Source organism: Manis pentadactyla, chromosome 4, assembly GCF_030020395.1.
Source record: "Manis pentadactyla isolate mManPen7 chromosome 4, mManPen7.hap1, whole genome shotgun sequence".
NCBI classification, from domain to species: Eukaryota; Metazoa; Chordata; class Mammalia; order Pholidota; family Manidae; genus Manis; species Manis pentadactyla.
Genome location: NC_080022.1, coordinates 15,575,819 through 15,593,032, shown reverse-complemented (window position 1 = coordinate 15,593,032; position 17,214 = coordinate 15,575,819). Strand labels below are relative to the sequence as shown.

The 17,214-nt window shown below is 48.4% G+C and overlaps 1 protein-coding gene across 2 annotated transcripts in view; it reads right to left on the bottom strand.

Annotated features, from left to right (window-relative positions):
• Positions 1-10,246, bottom strand: part of ALPL (alkaline phosphatase, biomineralization associated) — a 58,776-nt gene extending 48,530 nt beyond the window's left edge. Inside the window, exon 1 of one of the 2 annotated variants that reach the window (XM_057499812.1) lies at positions 10,106-10,246. The gene's annotated coding sequence lies outside the window, so the exon portion shown is untranslated. Of the gene's footprint in view, positions 1-1,206; positions 1,365-10,105 lie in introns of those variants that run through there. The other variant, XM_036914561.2, reaches the window with a different exon arrangement.
• Positions 10,247-17,214: the final 6,968 nt, after the last annotated feature.

Here is a 17,214-nt window from a genome sequence, read left to right as displayed (position 1 = left end):
TGGAGAAAGCCGACCTGAAGCATGAAGTACACAAGACCCAGCTCCAGAAGGGCTTGTGTAGTGGACATAGGAGGCTACGGTGGTAGGGCTCAGAGTCTGGGTTCAAATTCTGTCCCACTAGTTGGTTTACCTCTCTCAGCCTCAGTTTCCCCATTTCTAAAGGAGATGATGCAAGTGAGGTGCGGGAGGAGGCACTCCACACAGAGTCGCCATCATCTTCACGTTTCCATCATCTTCACGTGTATGGGAGCCAACTCCTGCCTCCCAGGGAAGCCCCGCCCACCTGCAGAGTCCTGAGTTTTTCCCAGGGCCCAAGGGCCCTTCCTTCCCCGGCCTCTTTTGATCTCCAGCGCTTCCCCCTCCTCCCAGATGCCTTTGAAAAGCCCCCAGCCCACCCCAGTAAGTGCTGAAAAAATGTGGGGGATGGGGCTTTCTCGGCTTCCCGCCCCGCTACTGCATTTAACCCTTTCTTCTCAAGACTGAGTTGGAGAACCAGCTCGGGGCAACTCACCACCTGCCGCAGCCTGAGGTCTCAGGCTCGCTGGACTTCATGGGTTCCAGAGCTCCGCCCACGGCTGCTTGCCCACCCGCACTCCCACGCACGCCGGGCTTCCCCTCGCCCCGTCCCCGCTCCGCCCCCGGGCCCCAGCGCCTCACTCCTCCCGGCCCCACCAACTTCAGATCCCACTTCCCAGACCAGCCCCCTCCTCTGACGACTGCGGCGAGATCTAGGGGTTACAGGTGGGAGGCGTGCGAGGGCACTGGGCAGCCCGAGTCTCCTGACCCCCGACCAAGGGGTTACCCTAGGGGGCTGCTCAGTCACGGGCCACCGGGGGCGGGGGCCTGTACCGAGGGTTCGGGTCCTGAGCCACCGCCCGGGAGGTAGACCCCAGGGCTGCGGGAGGGGTCCCGAGCGCTGCGCTTTAGCGTGTGGGCCCCAAGTCCGGACTCCAGGGCTCCCGCGGAGCCTCGGGTGCGCGCGAGTATCCGCGCGGGACAGGTGGCGGGGTGTCACGAATGGGCTACCCTGGGCGGTGAGGCGGCGCGGAGGGCCCCGCACTGCCTTCTATAGCCAATCTGGCCGCTACCCCGGGGCTAGCGGAGGCTGCGGGAGGGGCCGGGGATCCACCACGTCCGCTGGGAGGCGGAGAGAGGGTCCCGGGAGCTGCGGCGGGGGACCGGGAGCGGGTAGCGTGGAGGCCTTACCTGCGCAGAGTTCGCGGGCGAGGGTCTGTCAGGGAACAAGTGACGTGGGGTCGGCGCGCTGGGACGGACGGCGCGGAGTGGCGGGAGCGCGATGTTGTGGCGACCACCTCCCCCGCGGGCTTATAAAGGCTGCCTTGGGGCTCGAGCGAGGCCCGGGCAGCCCGCCCCCGCCCCCGCCCCCAGCCCGGCCCTTCCCGCCTCCGCCCCCTGCCCTGGCCCGGGTCGGCAGGTCGGGCCGCGTGGCCAGGGCGCCCCCTGCTGGTCTCCTCTTCAGCCCTGCGCCGGGGCGGGGCGGGTGGGGTGCCGCGGCCGCGCCCTCGGGCCCTCCGCCCCAGGGCTCCCCCTCACCTGTGCCTTTCCTCTCTCCCTCTGTCTTCATCTGTCCCTCTTTCAGCGTGGGCTGATTCTGGTCTCTGTGCGCGTCGCCTAGGCGTCCTTATCGTTGACCCCGCTTCGTTCTTATCCATTTGTGGGTGCCTTTCTGTTGGCCTGCCTTGTCCGTCCTCCTCTGTGTCGGTCGTTGTCTGCTTGTCTGTCTTTGCTCTGTGTCTCCGTCCCTATCCACTTATCGCATCTCTGTCCACCATGTCTGACTCTCCCTGCCCTCTCCCTTCTCCCACGCCAGACCAGACTGTAATCTTCCTCATTCCCCTGCCCTGCGGCTTTCTCCTTGCCTAGGGCGGAAGGAAGCAGAGGCCCACCTAGGAAGGGCGGCTTCCAGAGGAGAGCCTCCCCTAGAAGGGGCTGTTCCTGCCTTTCTCCTTAGAGAGGGAAGGGACCAGCAGGGTTTGCATTTTGTCCCAGCCAGAGTCCCAGGACAAGCCTCCTGGGTGGCAGAGGAGTTAGCTGACACTTCCCAAGCAGTGGAGTCAGGCAGCCCAGGTTCAAGACTGCACCTTGGTGACTTTGGACAACTCACTTGGCCCCTGTGGTCTCGCATGCACATTAACAGGCAGACACCATCTCCTGTGGCTTACCTCTCCACCTAGTACAGGAGTCATGAGACACTGGTTGAAAAGTGCACAGGAAATCAACATTCTAGATAAATGTTGAGGGGAGTGGACAGGAGCAGATAATGGTGCTACAGGTCTCCTACCTGGTCTCCAGAGACCAGCCCCCCGTGGGCCCAGGGGACTTGCCCCCTTTCTGAGTTCGAATTCTCCTGACAGTCACCTACCAAGAAGTCCCCCAGCTCTGTTTGAATGTCTCCACTGACAAAAAGCACACTACCTCAAGAAAAGGCTACTCTTCGTGGCCCATGGGGCTGCATGGAGCAATCTGTGCCCCTAACCCACAGCCAGTCAGAGATTAAAGGCAGGAACCATGAATCCTCCTGAGTTCTGCCATCATCAATATCTTAGCCCCAGTCTTCCTGCAGCCACCTTTGGCTGGAGGGTGAGGAGGGGATTGAGCCCTGAGTGGAGGGAAGAAGGTGTCAGCACCAGCAAAATCACAGAACCGATACCAGCCCAGACAATCCCATTTTACAGAGGAGAAAACAGAGGTCCAGAGATAGCATGTGACTTGTAAGATTAGAGCCTGAACTGGGTCCTGGCACCAGAACCCAAGAATGTCTTTGCATTTATTTTTAGACATGTATAATTAGTAATTGATACTTTTTCTTTATTTACAGGAGTGATATAAAATATCCTCTTTGATGTAAGGTTATGTTTTTAAAAGTGACTCAAAACATTGAGTTATTTATGTATCTAATGAGTTAAGTTATTATGAGTTAAGTTATTATGGCAAAAATCACAGAGGTGATAAATGAATGAAGTTTAGGAAATACAACACTTTTGCATAAGAAATTGAGGGTGAAAGCATCTAGAAATGGGCCTAAAATCTGGGAGGGGCTCTATAATTGCTCACAAACTCCAAGGGTCTAGACACCATCAGTCTTGAGAGGGTGTTATCATCAGTGAGCTAGGGGCAAATCTCCAGGCTTGCAACATGTGCCTGTCACTGCCTGGACAGAGGCTGGGAGGCCGAGCCAGCAGGGCACTGGGGGTCTCATTCTCATCCTTACACTACCTATCATGGGCCCCCAGCGTGATAAGAGACGGTGTCTGCCTGTTAATGCGCATGAGAGTCCACAGGGGCCAAGTGACTTGTCCAAAGTCACCAAGATACTGATGATGACAGGGCTCAGGGGGACTGGCTACTGACCTCCCTAGAGCTAAAGGGGGAGGCTCGGCCAGCACTGGGCAACCCTCTGTCTGGGTGATTTTCCCCCAGGCACCCGCCTCCCACCTCAGGAGTACAGGGATTGGTTATCAGCAAAATGGACTGCTGCCTGGCCAGCTCTGCCACCTTCCTCCCTCACCCCTCCTATCCTGTTCCTGGACTCTGTCCCCTAAGGAGCATTCAACTGAGGCAGGGGGCAGGGGGGTCAACCAGCAGCCATTGAGGCCCCAGCTCCCTGAGAGCCACCCTCCTGATGCTGTCAACACAGCAGGAAGGAGATATGGACTGCGAACTAGGAACCCCCCATTCCAGTTCTGTCCTAGGCTTTCTAGGTGAGCTGAGCAAGTCACTTTCCCTGCCTGGATTCACATTTCCTCTGGCTTGTTGGACCGGGCGATCTCTTAAATCCCACCCAATCCAGGGTTCCAGGGTTCCAGGACCATGCGGCTGGTAGAAAGCAGTTCATTACATCAGTTTTCTGTACGTCTACACATAACTTGTCTTTATGGGGCTCAATTTCCCTGTTGAAAAAAATAGGCAATTTGGACTGTCTTGCCCTCCAGGCTTCCTTTGCTCTAAAATCGGATGATGTCATTTGATTCTCACAACAGGGCAGGCATGGATAATCTGCATTAGAGATGGAGACATGGAAGGCCAGAGATGTTAATTACCTAAAGGTCAGGGTCAGAGCTGGTGCTTTTTCTATCCATTCATTCAATCCATATTGAAGCATCTGCCATGAAGGCCCTGCTTGGGAAAAGGCCTGAAGTTCGCTAGGCAGTAGATGCCAAGTTAGAGGAGAGTCACAAGGCCAGGATGCCCACAGTTTGCATCCTCACTTCTGCTGACCCCTGGAGACGCCCCTGCAGTGAGAAGTGACCAACTAACGAGCAGAGGTGGGGTCAAGCCCTCGGTGAGGGGGGATGAGGGAGAAAGGGCAGAGAGAAAAGACAGAACTCTGAGGTCTGTTTAAGGGGGGCAGCAAGGAGTCGGCCCTGCCCTAGGGCTAGGAGAAAGACTGCCTGAAATCTAGGTGGGTATTTAAAGAGGAGGGATCTGGAAAAGCTTTGTCTGTCTTAACTCTTGGATTTGAGGCATCATTTTATCTCAAGTCCAGGCATAACCAAAGGTTCAGCCATTTGACACCCAGTGCCATTTCTAGCCCCCACCTTAACCCAATTAAACGATAAACTGAAAGGCCTGAGGTGGAAGGAACTAAGAGAGCCAAGACCGTAGCAGTAAACCCATAATGAGGCTCCCTGGCATTGCAGAACACTGACTTTGTGTGGGGCAGGCCCTGGTCTGAGTTCTTTGTACTTCCTGACCCATCTGATGCTTAAGACAGCCCTGCAGAGTAGGGACTTTTATTCCCACTTTACAGATGAGGAAACTGAGGCTCATAACAGCTGTCATTTGTGGAAGTGCTGCCAGACTAGGGGCAAAGTAAGGTCTCATTTGCTCCCCCTTGCAGTGCCAAGGCAGCATCATTAATGTTATCCTCACTTTCCAAACAAAGAAGCTCTCCGCTCATAGAAGACTAACAACTTTATTCATTCAATAGATATTTATTGGAGGCCTGCTTTGTGCCAGGCACTGTTCTAGAACTGGGGACATGAGTGAACAAAACAAAGATTTCTGTCCTTATAGAGCTGACATTCTAGTTAGAGAAGACAGATAATAAACAATAAACATTATAAATACATGAATCATATAGTAAGTTGGAAGATGGTAAGGGAACAGATAAAGAGCTAGAGCAGATATAAGGGAGAACAGGAGTGCTAAGGGGGGCAGATTGGGGCACTAGGTAGAGTGTTCAAGGGAGAGGAGATGAGATCAGGTGAAGGTGTGAGAAAGCCTGCCTGAGACCACCCAGATCAGCAGGCTGCCTGTGTCTGATGCCTGGGCTGTGGAACAGTGTACAGCATGCCCTCCCAGGACCAGTTCTAACCCCCAAGCCTCACCCCAGGCCTGGCTTTAGCCCCAGTCCTAGGCCTAGCCTCCTAATCCTACCCTAGCCCCTGTCCTAATTCCATTTTGAGTTTAGCCCTTTCTCTAGCCCTCATCTTTTCTTAGTTTAGTCTCTCAGGTACTACTAACCCAAGGTGTCCCTACACACCTACAGCTGCATCTTCAGCTCCAGGCGCCTATGCTCAGGACCCCAAGAACTGGCCAGCCCCTGGCCCAGAGGGTGTCTTCTAGGGCAGCTGCCCTTAAAGGAAGGCCTCCTCACAAAGGCCTGGGGAGCCCGCCCTGTGAGAAAACCCCATTGTCCAGGAAACAATGTCCCTATTTTGTCCTTTATTTCTAAAGGGACTGGTGAGCGGACTCCAAGCTCCAAGAAGGAGCATGTTGCTTCCTATTCTCAGCCCTGCAGAAGGCTGCAGGCCAAGAGGAAGGGTCAAGGCCATCTGCTGGAGGCTGGATTCCAGAGGCCAGAGCAGATTCAGGCAGGCCCAGCCTTAGCAGTCCTGTGGCATTTCCAGAATAAAGACAGGACAGAAGCCATCCCTAATAAGTCAGAAAAAAGCTTGGCTGTATGCAGCATGGAAGAAAGAAGATCTCCACCTGCCGAAGCCTTCTCCCCTTAGAGTTTTCATCGTCTCTGGTAAAATCTTACTGAAGAGTCATCCATCCCCTAAGGCATTAGCTTGTCTTTGTACCTCTCTGTTTTTGATAAACACATCTACCTTTGTCCCATTGGCAAAGGAATGTGGGGGTTATGACAGAAACTGGAGGGGCCTTGAAACCTCTCAGAATGATGCGCCAATCCCATATTCCTGGCAACGTCCGAGGGGTCTTGGCGTGGTTCGTGTTGACACCACATCTGATATCAGCTCTGCAACATAGATGTTATCTACCAACATCCCCTACCTCAGCTTCAGGGGAGAGGACAAAGCACAAGACAAGGTCAATGATCCTTGAAAGGTTCTGCAGAAGGTAAGGTGACCATGGAAGTAGAGCCTGGTGAAGGTATAAAAAAATATACGTTCTGGTTCATTTGCTTCCAGTCATATATATGCACTGGTAATCCTCACCAACTATCTAGCCACATCTTTGTGTCCAGAACATGGGCTGACAACTGGCCTTGGGCTCAGTACATCCCCTGACCCTTGGTTTAATGGATGGCTTTTACCGTGACATGTCAAAGCCATGGTGGGGTGGAGAGATACCACTAATTGGCCTCTTGTCCACAGTCTGCATCCAAGCAGAAGCACAAGAGGAGGAGTTGTATGTCTTTCAGACAAAAAATGTTCAAGGGGATGTGCTTGGGAGGGACTTGAGGGTCAGCAGTTTTATTTCCTGCTAACTTTCCCTCTTCCTGGCTTCTGCGTACACCAACTATAGATTGACATAAAGATTTCAACTTTGTGACTGGAATCCTGGCTTCACTGTCAACTTGGGCTGCAGGCCTTATGTACAAAGGGCCTGTGGCAAAGCCTTGTGCTTCCCTCTCTCCTTTCAAGCAACCTATTTCAAAGGAATCATGTCTCTTTCTTGTAGAAATTTACAACTGACTACAAGAAATAAACAACTACCCCAAACCTGAAAATGTCGTATAAATATCCTAAAAAGGCAGCATTACAGGCACTTGGTTTGAATTCCAAGATCCAACAGACTATGGTGTAACCAACTCCTGCACCACCAGCTATTTTAGAATTGCCAGCTTCTCAGCCACAAGCCTTGGACCCACCTTCTCAGCCACAAGCCTTGGACCCACCTATGCTCCACCATCTCCTCAGCCCTACAATTCTGTGTCTATTACTCACAACTCTACTTTGCTCCCAGTTTATCGGCTAGGAAGTTGTAACTAACAGAAAACCCAACTTCTCAAAACTTGTTCTGAAAATAAAGGGAATTTACTGGCTCTCAAAACTGAAAAGTCTACATTCAGGAGAGGCTTTGGCCCAGTGGCTCAGTGCTGGAACCAGGACTTGGTTTATCTCTTTTTCCATTTTTCAGGTCTTCCTCCCTCTTGGCCCTATTCTCACCCAGGCGGATGTTACCAGGTGACACGTGGAAGTCATCTCTAATATACCAGTAAGTGGAAATCCATTTCCATAAACACACACTGGTCTGGGGATGGGCCCCACCTCCATCATGGGCTTCCTAATCCAGTCCCCACAACCATTGATTTAAACTAATCCAGGCCCCCCCATGGAGATGAGATGGGATCCAAACCACAATCTACTCAAGAAGAGGTGAGTGGGTGCTGGGGAGGCAGCTCACCAACGTGCCCCATGCAGTGCCTTTAGGACTTAGGCCGCCTGAGTACTCACACTCGTGCATTTATGGAAGGCTTTATGCTTGCCAAAGCACTTTAAAGTAAGTAATAAAAACAAAAAAATTTTATATGCGTAAAATATAATATGTTTTAAAATACAAGTCATCTGTTCATGTTAGAGGTTTAAATGCAAAAAGAAAAAGTAAAATAACCTATAATCTCATCACACAGAGATAACACTTTGGTATTTATCTTTCCAGATTTAAAAACAAAAAAGAAAAACTATGAAAGAATGGTATCATAATGTACATATTGAGGGTCCCTGGTTTTCTCACAAGATAAACATTTTCCCAAGCCCTTTTCGATTTTTAAACCCGCTAGATGCATTATCTCATTTTCTCCTCTGAGGAGGAGTTATTATTATTATCCCCATTCACTGATAAAAAACAGAGGCTTGGAGATCAAGTCAAGAGCAAGCAGCCAGCATGCAATTCCCAGCCCAGGCCCCTAACCGGGCTGCCTCAGTGTCTGCGTGGGGGAGAGGGCACACTGCTGCTCATCCGCGAAGTGCCCAGCAAGTGCTTCTGAAAGGTGACAGTGATGTCCGCACCTCCAGGATGGTGCATTTCCCTTTCCAGCCTCTTCCTAGGTGGTTCTGGAGGCTTCTGGGTACTGGAGGTAGGATGACAAGCGGGTTTAATGTTTACCACCCCAAAGTGCAATGTCATGGAATCCCAGGTACTCTGGACTCTCCCTCTCTTCTGAGGATGGGGGTGGTCAGGATGGGGACAAATACCGCACCTCCACGCCAAATCCTCCAGCTCAAAGATTCTGTGTGGGTGCAGGACTGGATTGAGTATGTGATGGGTGGGCTCAAAAGGCCTGTGCCTCCACCTCCCAGCAATCTCAGCTGTGCAGCCTGTGGTAATGGACAGTGACCCAAACTCTGAAGTCAGACTGCCTGGGTTCACGTCTGACTCCACTAGCCAAAACCTTAAGCAAGTGAGCCTATCTGTGCCTCAGTTTCTTCTGCATAATGACGTATACCACACAGCTGTTGAGAGGGTTAAACATATAATCCATATAAACCCATCAGAAAAGTATATGGTACATAATAAGCATTCAACAAATATCAGCTGTTACTATTATCTTATTAGATATTGGTATTAATGAGGATTCTAACTGCAGTTCATAGAATACCACTTCTGCAGGACTAACAGAAAAGAGGGACTTATTAAAAAGAGGTTTGTCATTTGTCGATGATTGCCAAGAGCGGGGAGGCAACCAAGGGTCCAGAAGATCAGTCACCAATCCAGACCGTTTTCTGTCTCTGAGTTTCTTCTCTCTGCACCTGCCTGGCTCTTCTCTCCCTGCAGACCTACTTTCTCCTCTTCCCAGTCTGCTGCAGGGCCTGACCTCCCTGGGGCTTCTGCCTCGCTAGTGCACTAAGTCCTTGCAGGTTCAGTGCTAGGGGATAGAATGGACTGGCCCAGCTGGTCACATGTCCACTCCTGGTCTATCAACTATGGATGGGGGCGGGGTCATACAGCACCAGCGTGGCCACCCCTGAAGAACAGGGGACTGTGCCCAGCTACTGAGGTTCCATCACCCCACTTACTTCTGGCACAAACCTCCTATTTCTTGGTTCTCACACTGGGAGGGCATACTTCCATGCTCACCACACCACCCTTACACGGAGGGCTTGCTCGCAGCTCTGCAGAGCCATCATACGGCTCTAAGTCCCTGTTGCTCTACGCAGCCATCCCAGGACACTCCTTCCCCCACACACCTTTCTGGACATAGCTGACTGGATCCGTTCAGCCAGTCCCGAGACTTGTGTCCTGACTCCACAATCAGAATCTGAACAGAGAAACTCTGAGGAGAGGGGAAGTGTTGATCAAGAAAGAGAAAAGGTCAGCTTCTCCCAGGTGCCAGGGGGCATGTGGAGCCATCTGGAATCTGAGGAAGCAGATCATGCCAAGTGAGAGAGAGGAGAGCGCCCTTACTCAGAGACAAACTGAGTAATCGCGATCTGTTGCTCAGGATACTGAGTAGCTCCAGCCTCTGACTTTCTAGCTTCCACATCCAGCACAAGAGGGGCCTGGCAGAGTTTAATTTACTGGGCTCATGGAAATCCCCGGAATTTCCAGTCACGGCCTTACAATCCCTACCCCCAACCCCAAATTTTATTTTGTGTTACCAAAAATGTCCTACCCAGGAAAATTCACTTCATCAATTCTCCCTAAAGTGAGCCACAAACATCTAACTTCCTTATTTATCCAGGGAGAGAAGCCACGGCTGACCCACCCCCTTATTGCTCCTGCTTGGAGACTGTGGGCACAAGTGCCAGCATGTGCCTATGTGTGTGCCTGGAGCATGCACCAGAATCATGCCAATTAAGGACACCCTGAATGCTGGTTCGAACCACAGTGTCCTCCTTGTTCCAGTATCACCTGACTGCCCACCACAGGGAGGGGACAGAAAGCAACTTGCCCAAAATGGTCTGTAGACATGATCATGATGGCCACCAACCCCAGAGTGTGGGCACTGAATCCCCGAGGGTCCAGGGGAGAGTACCCAGGCACCTACTCCAGGCCTCAGCTGGGCTGGTCATGGCACGTCTGAGTGGGGCAGGAGTAGAACTTCCAGCAAAGTATTTCCTCTGCACAATCTTGGTGCTTGTGCATGTAGATACAGGATCGACTCCTAGACCAGACCACAGTTCGCTGGGGAGAAGGTGGGTCAGAATCTGCCTTGGATGCCACCTACCCCGCACTCTTCCCCCACCCCACCCACCTGCCCACCACGCCTAAGAAGCTCAGCTGAGGCCTGGCTCCACCCTCTTTTCTCCTGCAAATCTTCAAGGAAGATTTACTCGGATTCAATGAAGATTTTTTTTTTAGTACCTACTGTGTGCTAGGATGTGTCTATAATTAAATTGCACACACCCAAGTTCCTACACAGGAACCACTGGTAATGCTGAAATCTTAGTTCTTTTATTTGTGAAATGACAAGGTTGGGCAAGCCACGGTCTTTGGCCCTGCCCTGCTCTGACAGACTAGGAATGAGGTGTCTCAAACCTCTGCATATTATGAAAATGGATGGTAGACTATTTTATTCCTTTTCTTGGCCATTTCATATATCTGTGTTCCCGGATCTCTTGTTATGTCTCAACACAGGGTGTGTGTGTGGAGTAAACTCCGATAACTGCTTGCTGAGAATCCAGCTGATGCTAAGGGAGACTAGAGAGGTTCCTGACCTGCTGGCTGAAGGGCTGATGTCAGGCTGACAGTGCAGAGTGGCCCTGACATCTACACATCAACATCCTGTGCCCGGGCGCAGGGGCAGTCCCTGGGTTGGGCTGGGCCATACTCCCACCCTACTTTCACCCTCCCTTAGTAAACAGTGGTTAGGCTAAAAAATGTGCCCAGGGCACGAAGAAAGTTAAGACTCCCCTCCCTCAACCTCACCAAATCCAAACAAAACCCAAGAACAAACATTCTTCCTGACAATCTAATTTAGGATTTTGCAATCAGCAAATTTAAAAGCAGAAGTATAAACTAGTTTTAATTTTATCATACTTTCTAGGTATGTGTTTGTGGTTTGATGTTAACTATATTTCAAATTTCACGGGAAGAGGTTGATAAGGGACACCATAGTGCTCAGCATCTAAAGATCTAAAGCTGACCGTGGTGCTGGGAGTTGGGTCTCCAACCTTGGGACTGGTGGCCCAAGTCATCACCCCTCTCTGTCTTTCTCTCTGGGTGGAAAGCCTTGTCCACCTTTCTTGTCACTGCCCCCTTAAAATATCTTAAGAGTTTAATTGCAAAACAACATTCAACTCACACGTGTTGACTTGAGTCCAACTTTTGTTTATATATTTTTTTTCCCAGGGGCAAGGGTAGGAGGGAGGAAAATAGACCCCACAGAAAACAATACCAAGGCTGTTAATTATTCTTTGATCCCAATCCGGTGCTTTGGCAGTTGATCCCAGGCCAAAAGGAAAATTCTCTAATCTTTAGGGTATTTTGGACCTGGTTGGGACAGGGACTGCACAGGAGAGCTGCGAGCCTATGGTGCTGGCTGGAGCAGTGTGTCTCCGCTTGCCTACCTCTCGGCTGTTGCTGGCATGTCCTTGTCACCGCCTGTGCCATTACTGGTCAACAGGCTTCCTCAAGTAGATGCACTTTTTTTTTTTAACTCCAATAGATTTATTTTAGAATTAAATCGTTATTGTAAGTGGAAAACCAGTCTCATTTGCCATAAATAGAGGGAAACTATGACCACAGAATCAGTGTATTCTAGCTTGAATCTGTTGCCTGCCAAAGGCTTTTTAAAAGCAAGTGGTAGGGAGGTGTGGAAAATATATTGGCCTACATAGATTGAAATAAAATTGAAAAAGGAAACCATCTCAATATGTGATGGTAGGTTATTTAAGACCACATCAAGGTTCCACCCCAAACAGTTTCCTGCTCTGTTTTCTAGGAGCCTGTGAGCTCCCTGGGGGAGAGATGGGTCAATGTGCTTTGCTCCTGGCAAAGCTCCTAAGCAAATGTCTGGGGTTTATCGAATGCTCATAAATACTTCCTCCCTGCTGGGGGCCCAGCTTCACTGCCTGTCACTGACTCTGTGCCCTGGGGGTCTCACAAGCAGGGTGGGACTAGGGTGAAGCGACTGGCTAGCCTCACCCTAGTCTGACCCCAAGGGCAGCGTGAAGCACACTTCTCTTCACCTGGAAGGAGGTGACCCTTTACATGAGAACTGAGTAAATAGGTCAGAGTGAGGCAGGGCTTTTAGGGAGCAGAGGAGGTTAGTCCAGGCAGAGGAGACAGGATGCGCAAATGCCCTTTTTGCAGGAACCGTGGGAACTACAAACAAGGAGTCTACACCCAATACAATCCATAAATTGGCCTGTCGATATTCATAATTCTGAAAAAAAACCATCATTTGTTGCCACTTCTTCCATGACTCCCAGCCTGTGTGGGCTTTCTCCTTATTTTCAGCAGTCAGCTAATTATCTTTTGGGGCAAATTGCCAAGTGTTTGAATGGGATGTAATTATTCTCCCAATTGAGGAACTTTATCCGTCCCCTGGGTGGGGGTGCTTTGGAAATTGAAATTCAGTTTTGCCAATTGTATCAGCACTAGTTTCACTTTTTCAAATTCTTGAACTCTGAGGATCTCCCAAAGCAACCTTGACCTCTGTGCTGAAACCTAGCTTCTGTCTTGCCTGTTGCTGAGACGGCTCAGGCTGAGGGGCTGGACATCCACGTTGGAACCTCACCTCTGCCATTTACTGGCTGTGTGCCCTCAGGCAAAAGCACTCCCCTCTCTGAACCTCAAATGGGAGCTCGCTGACTCTTCAAGTCAATCTAGTAACTAAATCCTCACCATAGGTGTAAAGGCTTAACACAGTCCCCTGCCTTCCCTTTTTGCCCCAGCATCTGGGATCCAGGGGAGGGTGGGACCACTAGTCTTAATCTGACCCCTGAATCTGAGATAGCCTAAAGGCGGATAACAGTAAGTAGCTAAAGCATCGCTCCTTGGTCCTCAACCTTCAGGTGCCAGACCAGCCTCAGCAGAGGGCCACTGGGCACTGAGCACTGTGTGCCAGGCACAGCGTGCTGTCAGCAGGTGGCTGCTGCCCAGGATCTTTTTGCGCCCTCAGAAAGCAGTTCTGGGCTTCATGCTCGCTGTCTGTGTTCCATATGAGATGTGAAGTTGTTTCCAGAATGCGCAGACATGGATGCTCCCAGATCTTAAGCAACAGAGCATTTCTAACCACCACCTGCATTCCTCACCACGCACACCAGCTGGAAGCTCCCTCAGAGCAGCCCTCGCTCAGAACAGCATCCCTGCCCCTCCCACCTCACCCAGTTGTCTGGCCATAACGAGTCCCTTTACCTCACAGGACCTCAGCCTCTTCAACTCAAAACAGAGATGACAGTACGCAGCTCCTCCCTAACCCCTCGGACCTGGTCCCTCTGGAAGTTCCTATCTGAGGGCATCACCTTTCATCCATGGCTCACACCTGGAACCTGGGAGTCCCTCCTTCCCTCCCTCCAGGCAATCTCCAAGTCCTGTTTGTTTTACCTAATAAATCCCTAAAGATTGCTAAATTCTCCCACCCCTCCCACCACCACCATCCTGCCCCAGGCAACCAGCTCCTCACCAACATAGTCTCCTTGAGGTCTCAGGATACAAGGCCTTCTAAGGGCAGATCTGGTCATGTCATGCTCCTACTCCCCATCCCTGTGGAAAAGCCATCCGTGGCTCTTCTTTGCTCTTGTACTAAGGACCTGATTTCTTACTACGACTCACTAGGCCTTGCAAAGTCTGGCCCTCACTACCTTCAGCTACGTTTGTGCCTTTGCTGTAGCTACTTGGCCTTTCTTTGCTTCCTTAAATGCACCATGCTCTCTAGCCACAGGGTGTGGTAGGAAGCCCAGGAGACAGTTTCTGTTGAGGCTTCAGGAATGTAGAGGACTCACAGGGTGCTTGGGTGCTTGAGGTTGAAACAGTGTAACAATGTATTCCCCCCAACTGAGACTCAGTGGTATGGAATAGCTTGTTGATCGTAGTCATGGAGGCCCATTAGTTTATAGTAGGGTATCCTGGTAACCTTTACAGAGATAGATTAAAATATAACTAGCACCCTGGATACACCTATAGTTACCTAACACTCCCACTGCAACATTTCCTGGGTGCTGACTTCCCCTTAACCTTGTAGTGAATGTGTAAAAGGCACGGCCTTGCTCTGCTCGGGGCTCAGCCTTTGGATAGGAATCCGCAGAGCCAGTGCCCGCACCAATAAAGTCTGCTTCTCACCAATGTCCTGGGGTCCCGACTCTTTGTTTGTAGTTCCCCCGGTTCCTACAAAAAGGGCATTTGCGCGTCCTGTCTCCTCTGCCTGGACTACCCTCCTCTGCTCCCTAAAAGCCCTGCCTCATTCTGACCTATTTACTCAGTTCTCATGTAAAGGGTCACCTCCTTCCAGATGTTCTCCCGGATCAGTAGACCTGAGAGGGTCAGGGCCCCCATAATACCTTTTTAGAGAACTGGGTTCATCTTCTTAACCTTTAGTATGGTTATTTGATTAACACCTGTCTTCCATCTTCCCTTCTTGACTGTCAACCATCATGCAGGCAGAGACAGTGACTGTTCTAATTCACACTGTTTCCCCAGAGCTCAGCACCTGACACACAGTAGATGATCAAGAAATGTTTGTGGAACGAATAAATTATTGAAGCAAGGTTGTTCTGAGAATCAAGTAAGGATGAGACGGGGAAGTGGAGAGGGAATTGATGTTTAGTAGGTGCTCACATGGTGCCAGGTGCTTTAGATATGTTTTCCTAACTGATTTTCATGAATGACCCATTTTATATTTGAGAAAACTGAGATTCAGAGATACTAGGTAATCTGCCCATAGCACACAGCTAATAAATGGTAGAATAAGAACAAAGTTTATTTAGTGCCAATGTTCATGATCACTCCCTTTCTCCAGTCTGCCTCCAAGTTAAAAAAAGTGAAGGAGATGTGTTTTGCAAATTCTTAAGTTGAGATAAACATTAGCTCTTTATTATCTTCCCCAGAGACACCATTAACATAATAATGAGAAAACATTTCTCCTGTGGAGGGATTCAGGGAAGTGTCTGGAAAGAGAAACTTGAGGGGCAATACAAATGTTCTGTATCTTGTTTGGGGTGGGTGTAGTACAGGGGTATATACTTATTGTAATTTATTGAAGTGTACATCGAAGATCTGTGAATTTCACCGTATGTAAATTTTACCTACACTTCAAAAACAGCTATAAAAGGCATTATCGGTAAAACTGGGAAATTTTTAATACGTCTACATTAAATGATATTGTTGTACTGATGTTAAACTCTTGGGTGTTGAAGATTAACCACAGAGTTACCATTTGACCCAGCAATTCACTCCTAAGTGTATATCTCAGAGAATTGAAAACATGTCCCCACAGAGACTTGAACATGAATATTCCTAGCAGCATGTTAAGCATTGCCAAAAAAATGGAAAAAAACACAAGTGTCCATCAGCTGATGAATGGAGGAATAAAATGTGGCTTAAGAAAAGTAGAAAGAATATGAACAAGTAATTTTCAAATACAAATAAAATCTCAACCTGAAAATAAAAGTAAAATAAAATGTGATATAGCCATCTAATGGACAATTACTGGGCAAAAAGTAATGAAGAGATGTAGTGAAAGCAGTGCTCAGAAGGAAATAAATAGCTGTAAATCCCTATATTTAAAAAAAAGATTTCAAATCAATAACCTAAACTTCCAACTTAAGGAACTAGAAAAAGAGGAGCAAACTAACCTCAAAGCCAAGTATCAGGAAGAAAATAATAAAGTAGAGATAAGTGAAATAAAGGATAGAATAACGATAGAGAGACTCAATGAAACCAAAAATTGGCTCCTTGAAAGATCAATCTTTTTGTCAAAATGTTAACAAAACTTTAGCTAGACTGACCAAGAAGAAAAAGAGAGAAGACTCAAATTACTAAAATCAGAAATTAAAATGGGGGACATTGCTACCAACTTACACAACTAAAAGAATTATTGGTAAATACTATGAACAATTGTATACCAACAAATCAGTAATATAAATGAAATGAACAAATTTCTAGAAAGACAAACTGCCAGAACTGAATTTAAAAAAGGAAAAAAGACCTAAATAGACATAAAACAAGTAAAGCGATTGAACCACTGGTCAAAAAATTCCAACAAGTGAAGCCCAAGACTAGTTGATTTTACTGGTGAATTATATCAACTGTGTAAGAAAGAATTAGTGCCAATCTTTCTAAAACACTTCCAGAAAGTAGAGGAGGGAATACTTCCCAACTCATTCTGTGAGGCCAGTATTCTCTTGATACCAAAGCGAGATGAAGACATTACAAGAGAAGAGAACTACAAACCAATATCCTTTATGAATATTCAGCAGTAATAAATAAATGTAAGATTGATTTAACATATGAAAGTGAATCAGTATAACATGCCATATTAATACAGTGAAGCAATAAAAGCACATAATCATCTCAATTGATGAAAAAAAATTCTAAAAGATCCAACCTCCTTTCATGGTAAAAACACTCAACAAACTAGTAAGAGAAGGGAACTTTCCTCAACCTGACAAAGGCAATCTATGAGAAACCCACAACGAACCTCATACTCGTGATGCTTTTCCCCTAAGATCAAGATTAAGACAAGAATGTCTACTGTTACCACCTATTCAACATTGCTCTGGGGAGTCTAGCCAGAGCAGTTAAACAAGAAAAAGAAATTAAAAGCATCCCGATTGGAAAGGAAGAAGTAAAACTATCTCTGTTCTCAAATGACATGATCTTGTATATTGAAAACGTTGAGAAATCCACTACAAAACTATTAGAACTAATAAACAAGATCAGCAAGGATACAAAATCAATATACAAGAATAAATATTATTTCTATGCAGTAAGCAATAGACAATCCAAAAATGAATAAATAATCCAACTTACATTATCATAAAAAAGAATAAAATACTTAGAAATAAATTTAATCGAGGAGGTGTAAGACTTTTACACTAAAGAATACAAAACACCAGG